The 7,901-nt window shown below is 43.1% G+C and overlaps 1 pseudogene; it reads right to left on the reverse strand.

Moving 5' to 3' along the window:
* Positions 1-3,146: 3,146 nt before the first annotated feature.
* On the reverse strand, positions 3,147-7,441 carry LOC147024921 (uncharacterized; annotated as a pseudogene).
* Positions 7,442-7,901: the final 460 nt, after the last annotated feature.

Below are 7,901 nucleotides of genomic sequence, written 5' to 3' on the forward strand. Positions count from 1 at the left end.
AGAAGAAGTAGTTAGTACTGTTCAAAATTGTAAATAAAATGTCTGTTCTGTTGTTAGTCCCATACATCTTCGTGTTGTCTTTGTTAATTGTGTAATCATGCAGGTTAATCATGAGTGTTCCATTTGGTTGGTTTATTTTCCCCTTTTGTCAACTCTCCCCTCATTTTCTGCTGATTTTCCACTTCAGTATGACTAACAAGTACACCTTTTAAAGTTAATAAAACTCCAAAAATGCAGGATTAAAAAATAAATCTGTCTTCTCTTGATATTCTTTCAATAGTTTCCACCTCAACCTCCTGCTTTTCATATTTCAGAAATGGATGGATGGCCTAAATTTCAAACAAGATGTCAGGGCCATCTCAGTGGACATCTCCCATGCATTTGATTCTTTCTAACACTAGCCATTGATTTCCAAAATGTCATCCAATAATATCCAAGGTACTCTCAAAGAATGACCATCAGAGGTGTGTTCCATCAGCGAGCAACTTGGTATCGCTTACCAAGCCAGCCGTTCCGTATCAACCGCTTTGGAAACCGCTTGCCCAGCTGCATGGCAAGTGGAGCAAACAATCAAGAGAGGTGCTTGGCAAGGGGTAAGGAAGCAACTAGTGCACGGAACACGCCCAGAAATGGCCACCGCAGTCGCATTCAAAACGATTAGTGGCTTTTGCTTTAATTCTATCGTCACAGAAGACGTCATTGAAATGTACATTTCATATTTTTATTGTTACTTCCACTTTTCACTGTAATTCTTTAAAATCTACAAATATGCAAAACTTCTTCACCACCCTCTCCAAAATACACAGTGGAAGGTCCAGAGATAAGCTTGTCGAGGTGTAAGTAACCCCCCTTCTGACTCTCCAATTATTTCTTTCTTTTCCTCTTCCTATAGCACTCACCAACACAATCAATTGGTTTAGAGAAGTTCAGAAGTGGGTGTCACAAGGGGATCCAGTCAAACTGAAAAAGACGGCTCAGCCAGCATTTGTTGGAGTACCACAACAGCATTGCTTACATGAAGACCGCCATGTAGTTAAAGCAGTGCCGAGCACTCCGTTCCATTGGAATGCTTGCTTGAGCACATTAAATCAAGTAAGTCGCTTGACGAGCGGTATGGACCACACCCCAGATTTCTCTTGTGCTCAAAGCGGTGGGTTGCTTTGAAAATAAAACTACATCATGGTATACCTTTAGAGGCCAGTGTCCCTCAAGGTAATCGACCATGGGCCAACTCCCATCCCTTTTCCCCCTCATCAGGATTTTTCAAGATGAGTATTTTTTGTAAACCCTGACCATGTTGCGATTGAAATCAGGTTGTCTGCAAACAATATGTGGCTCGGTGTGGCTGTGCAGCTTCTTTGAAGTCGGGTACCCGACATACTTGAGGCAGGGCAGATTTTCAGTAGGGTTAGTAATCTGTACAACTTATATAACATTGGGGGAACAATTACTAACTTTATCAATGTTTCCAACTTTGAAGCTGGGTAATTTATGAGTTCAACCCACCGAAAACAATCAATTTCTGGTCATTGACTTCTGATGAGGAGATTGTCTCACACAAACAGCACAACAGTCTCTTAAAAAAAAACAGCCCCAAGTGGGCTTACGGTCATCTCTTGAGGCTGCCGTCCAGACCTCTGATGAATCCAAAATCTGGGAAATGTCACAGACATTAGACTGGAGTAAATTTGTTGGGGAACCATCCTCGGAGCCACGCTCACCCAAAATCGAAAAATCTAAGACCGAGCGATCATGCGGACCATTGAGTAGAAGTGCTGAATGGAGTTTCAAAGTAACTGGTTTTTAAATAAGGAATGAGTATGGTTCCAAAGTTTCAGGGGGTAACCCCCTCTAGGAGCCCCCATTATCCGAAATTGGATCATGGACGGACAGACATCTAGACATCACGACCCATTTTATAACTTAATCTCTTCGAGAATCGAGATATGACCTGAAAAGAACTGCAGAGAGACAAAAAACACGAGCAAATTCTGATAAAAGTGCAGGATGCTGATTTAGTAGCCAGAGAAGCACACGATCATGCTTCTTGTTGGAAGGACTACACTCATACTGGGGGTCGTAAAAGGGAAGTCCAATGAAGTCAGCAAAGCCACCAAAGAACAAAATGCCCACAAGGCCGCTTTGGAGTACAGAAGCAATTATGTGAAAGAAAGCATCATTGAAGGATCCAATTTTGAGCGGATGTCAATGCTGAGAGAATGGTACCTACAGTTCATGCTTAAAAACAATCAGCATTTTTTACAATGCAGACTCCAAGACATATAAACATAAATCCAAGCGAGTGAAGCAGTTTGGCAATCAAATACAGTTTTGGCGACCGAACTACAAGAGTGATCTTGTCCCTTCATCAGGACTGCCAAAAGGCCAAGCAGTCGAGTCAGCATTTGAAATCGCTGCCTCAGACTCCAAGGAGATTTGAAGAGGCAGCTTTGGTCTTAGACTGGTTATATTTCTGGGAAATGTGAATTCAAGAAGCATTTTTGAGGAAAAGCAGGCAAACCACTTTTTCTGGGGTAGTTTTTCATGCTGAACACGAATCTGTTGTTTGCCGAGCCCAAAAATGCCTAATAAGGTCACTAATTAAGGTCAAAGGTCAATGAATGAAAACTTCAAAAATTTTCAAAAAGTGTTTTATTTGACATCCTCTGTCCAGATATGTAACTTATGTTACAATATTTTGTATAGTAAGGTTCATACAGGTTTTCAAAATGTGAGAAAAAAATGTAAATGTGAAGAAAAAATAATGCTATTTTGTTAATATCTCCGAACTAGAGCAACTTTTAGTTTTTTTTAACATACTGTTTCATTTATATGATTAAATGCCACAAGTGAAATGGTTTGACTGACTCCTATCCATACGTAATTCCTAAGCAAGATTATTCTCAATTTTGAATTTCACAATTTGACTAATTAGCCTCCTAATTAAGGTTAAAGGTCACAAGGTGCAAAGTAAACTTATAACGCAAACAACGGTTCTGACAGTCAATCATGTGTTCTTATCTCTCAATCAGATCCTACTGCAATCTGTCTGACCAATTGGGGGCAAGGAGAAGAGCTTGTTCACTGTGACACGAACCCTCCACCCACTCCACCCCCACCCCAACCCCGACCTGCTAATGTCTACTTTACTCCTCCCTGTTTCGACATGGTATTTCTGCGACATTGCACTTGCAGGCATCAGTGCACAACTGGCTCCACCACTTTCGACAAGAGCAACTATTAGTACTGCGACCTTTTGTGCAACTACACTGCACAAGTTCTCTGCATCCCTTTGGAATTGGAGGAAAAGTTTTAAGAACCGGTAACAATTTACCATCCACGAGTCTCCATCCACATTCTGTTGGTGGTGGCAGGGATGGCATTGGGTTATGAGCTTCTCTCCAAATGAAACCTTGGTAGTTTGCTCGTTCTATGTGGAATTTTGCAGCGTCACTAGATGGAGGGAGGGTCTCCATTGCATGACATTTGCTGAAAAGCTTAATCCGGGCTTGATTACAGTTCTCAGATGGTGCCTTGTAGATGTGGCAAATTAACTTTTCAGCATCTTATGTGACCTGTTCTGAGGGTGTCGGAAACTTGCCAAGGTCTTTGAGAAGACTGTTGCGTTCAAGCAAGATATCCCACTCTGTTCTCTTTGAGTGTCCTGAGAAAAAGGACACCGTGTCGCATCCTGTTACACTGTGAAATGCAGGTAGTATCTCATAGACATGATCGGCAAGTCCAAGTTCCCTCCTTATGTCATGCACAGGAACATACTTCGGTTTCTTCATTGTTCCCGCTTTCATCCAAAGCGTCGTGCAAGACATTCTACCGAAGTTGGTGACCAACAACACCAAGACATCAGTGTCATGAGCTACAACCACGATGTCCGGTGAATCTGTTTGAAGGCAGTGCAGAATCATTCTAGAATCCGCCTCCTCATGATTGCTCTCTAGCAATGTTGTGTCCATTGCAGGGTCTGAACTCTGGACTTCTGTTTCAGAAGCAAAACCTCCACCACCAACAACAACCACTTTTTCAGGGGGTGCTGTGGCTATGAGAGCATTTGACAGGAACTGAGCAAGCTCTGTCTTGTTTTCAGTTGATGCAAGAAAGTCCGACCATTTGTTGGGGAGTGGTACGTCCCTATCTTCAATCAGACGCCGAACTGGCCTTGACTTCTTTGTACGTTTGGTCCTTGTTCCAACTTTGATGGAAATATCTCTGTACCGATCGAAGGTAACGTCAATTCGGCTGTAAGCCTGGCCTTGCCGGAAAATGAACTTCACAAATTCATCTGCATAGTAACCAAAGGTATTTGCCTTGCTTGGCTTTCCAAGTGACATGACTGCAGCTTGTCCATCAATGATCAAGCAAGACGGCTCATCATTAGAGATTTCTGTGGGGCAGGTTACACTTTGGATAAGAATGTCAAATCAGTTGGCTTTAATGCCAGATCGAAGTTCACCAGACGTTTCAGCAATGCTAATTGGCACGTTCATCAACTCATGGTTCAGTATTCTCGCCAGGTCTACAGGTCTTCCAGCTCTGTTGGCTGCAATTAGTCTCTGCAAGAAGTTTCTGTCTGCTTTTCTGCTTTCTGTCTTCCCACTTGGCGTCTTTGTTGCAACATCGTAGAGTGTTGCAAAGGTTGGAGCCTTCACCTTTTGAAGTGCAGAACGGAACAAGTTGGTGGATGACACAAGTCTCTCTTTGACGAAACTCTCCTTCTGTTGCCCAAGCTTTTCAACATTCAGCAGAGACTTCTATTCCAGAAGTCGCAACATCTTTTGTTGCGCAGTTAAGGAGCTTGTTTGGTCGACCAGTAGATTCTTCAGCAAATACTTTGAATCGCAAGAGAGTTTGAAGGATTCGTTCCTCATCGGAGTTGTCACGTTTAGTGCGGGAAGAGGTGGCTTTATTAGGGGTGTACCCAGTGTCCACTCCAACGTTCATCATTTCATATGTCTGCATTGAAATGCGCGTCCTGTGGTTGTATGAGAGCGTCCATATTGCCAGGGCTGAATTGGTTTTGGTTATTCCAATGATTCCACCACTCTTTTTCCCAATTCCAGGCTATGATCCGGATCGACTTGGATGAAACTTTGGTCTGATCCTTTCACAACAAAGTTACCAAGGCGGAACTCTTCATCCACTTCTGGTGGGAGCTGATGCATCTGTGACAGGTAAACACAGCCCCATCTTGCGTAATTCACGTGATCATATCGGAAGAAGAATGGCAACATTTCTCGGAACGATTCCAAATGTAGCGTCCACAACCCTGCTCTCTGTGTCCGAACAAAAGCAAGCAATACAGTTACCATCCTCAAGTAATCCCACCAAAACCTGAAGTTTGGATCACTCTGTCGATTTTCAACGAAGACTGTGAGGTGTTGCCAAAAGGTCTCAGAACCCACAATGTCAAGTAAGCTATCGAAGTCTTTGCTGGCTAGTGCATCCTCCAGGGTTTGGCAAGTTTAGGGATCTTGTTTATGGAGGTCAGTTTTGAATTGCGGCATCGAGATTTGCCACTGCACTTGCCAAGTTAATTTGTGCACCCTCATTGCCTTTGCATATGATTTTCCATCTTTAGCCTTCTCAGCTGAATTTGGTCCAAGTAAACCACTTTCAACCCACAGTTCAAGTATTCCAGAATCTTCTGTGTGTTGCCCTATCGCTTTAAAAAAGTTCAGTGATATGTAACCCACATAATCTTGGAATTAGGGTATCTCTGAAGTCGGACACTGACCATTTCAGCTCCATCAGTTGGGAGTACAATGCCTGATCAACTGTGATCACAGCGTAGCGGTTTCCTAGAGCCCTTGCGACATGTAATGCCCTTCGTACCATGGTGTTCAAAGTTGAAAGTTCATGAGCTGGGGCTAGTATGATTGGCATATATCCAATGGTAGTTTTGGCTATCTCTGACCTTGTGCTGTGCAACTGATTGAACGTGGTCCAGGAACCTTTTTCGTCCTCTCCTTGCCGAGATGTTAAGAATGCCATGTCCCAATCTACACTGTCTTGTAGAGCACTGGGAGTACCTTTCTCCCTCAGAAACCATCCTGTTTCAACCCCATCGAAATCAGGAATGAGGGTGTCCTTGTTGATAAACACCTCATGAATCTTTTCAACTGAAGGTGGGATATCCAAAGTTGATGTATTGGATGGTTTGATGTCTCTAAGACCACTTTCAGCAGGTGGCCCCCTCTGCCAGGCAGCAAACTGTGTAGCGTGAAATGTATTCTTGCTATCTACGGTTGAGTCATTGATATCAATATTGTCACCGGAAAAATACACAAATCTTGCAGAGACCAGGTTGCTAGGTGCCACTGCCCCAGTTTGTGGATCAAGCGCTTTCAGAGTGTTTTCAGCCATTGATGCGTCATACTTTAGAACCCGGTTGCAGCTGATTATGTGCCCAGCATTATGGAATAGCTCAACCAATTTCTTTGACCGAGTTGATTGGTGCAGTGTCATACCCAGTCCAACATGTTTAGGCGGTGCTTTGTCTCCACAAACACCAGAGACTATATCTTGCACAATGCCAAGGACCCTTGTTTTCTTCACCCAACTAATTTCAGGCGTTTCACATTCATCAAACTCAGCATCAACACCACTTTGGCCACCAAGCAAGATATTGACAAACATGTGTACAGAGGGCGGTATGCTTGCCAACTCTGCTTCTTCACTGACATCACAGCCCTCGAATGCAGGATGTGACATGATATCACTGCGGAGTTTAAGAGCAACATGCACTAAAGATAGAAAATCATCATCCTGTTGTCTAAATACGGGAATATTTTCTGCACTGTTCTGACCACACACCATTTCTGAAAGGGGTATGTGACTGAACTATCTGGGAAGAAGCAGAGTTTACCCTTCTGAAATAGCTACATTTCTTGGCACAAGAAATTCATGTGTCCCCAATGTACTTTGACAAAGTTTCTTTGAAAGTGCCCAGTCTACTAACATACGATGCAGGAATCATGCAGTCGCACTCACTGGTTAGTTCTTTGTACCTCTCGAATACTGCTGACAGTTCAAACACGTGTCCTTTCTCAGCAGAGTGATGCAGTTCTTGACACAACCATGATATGGCTTCTGCCCTTTTTACATCCCTTTAGAACTTTTTAAGGCAGTTAGCATGAAAACATGCTTCAGCAGAGATCAAATCATTCTCAGTTGCAGTTCAGACTAAGATCTCATGTACAAATTGAGCTATTGCTATGATGTCGTCACTCACGTCGAAGGTTGTGACACGACTTGTCTTCTGCTTCCTATCGAATTTTTGGCAGAACATACACAAAGTCCAGTCCACCTTAGTAGCACTACTGCGTAAAAACCGGCGTCCTTCAACTGAAACACCCTCTCTTTCATTAGCTTGCGCTTTTGCCGGATCTTTTGATTGCTGTCGCTTGAGGCTTGCAATAGGTTCCATAGTTGCCTGGGGGAGAGAAACAAAAACCTGACTAAAGGCCCAGTCACACCTTGACGTTTTAGCCAGCTTATGCTGATTTTTTGAAAATTTGTCTAAAACGCTGGTACACGTCGAATATGTTATGGGTAAGTTTTGATAACATTGAGAGCACGCTGAAAAACACTGCCATACGTCGTTGTACGCTGGCTTTAAACGTTGTACTTTTCGGTTGTCATCAACTTTTCCATGCTTGAAATTTTAAGACTTATGCCAGCGTATGACTCACACGTTCTGCATAACGCTGGACATAAGTTGTAGGCACGTCACACGATCGTTGACATACATCGACACACGTTACTTGTAAGTTACTCATAAGTCGAAACACGTCGAGGTAATGTTTAGCGTACCCGAAACTTATTTCTAACCTATGAGCAACGTGTTGTACTCACGTTTCGCGATCGGTGACACACATCGACACACA

The sequence above is a fragment of the Eptatretus burgeri genome, chromosome 6 (genome assembly GCF_056783735.1).
Source record: "Eptatretus burgeri isolate ZD-2024b chromosome 6, Ebu_testis_v1, whole genome shotgun sequence".
NCBI classification, from domain to species: Eukaryota; Metazoa; Chordata; class Myxini; order Myxiniformes; family Myxinidae; genus Eptatretus; species Eptatretus burgeri.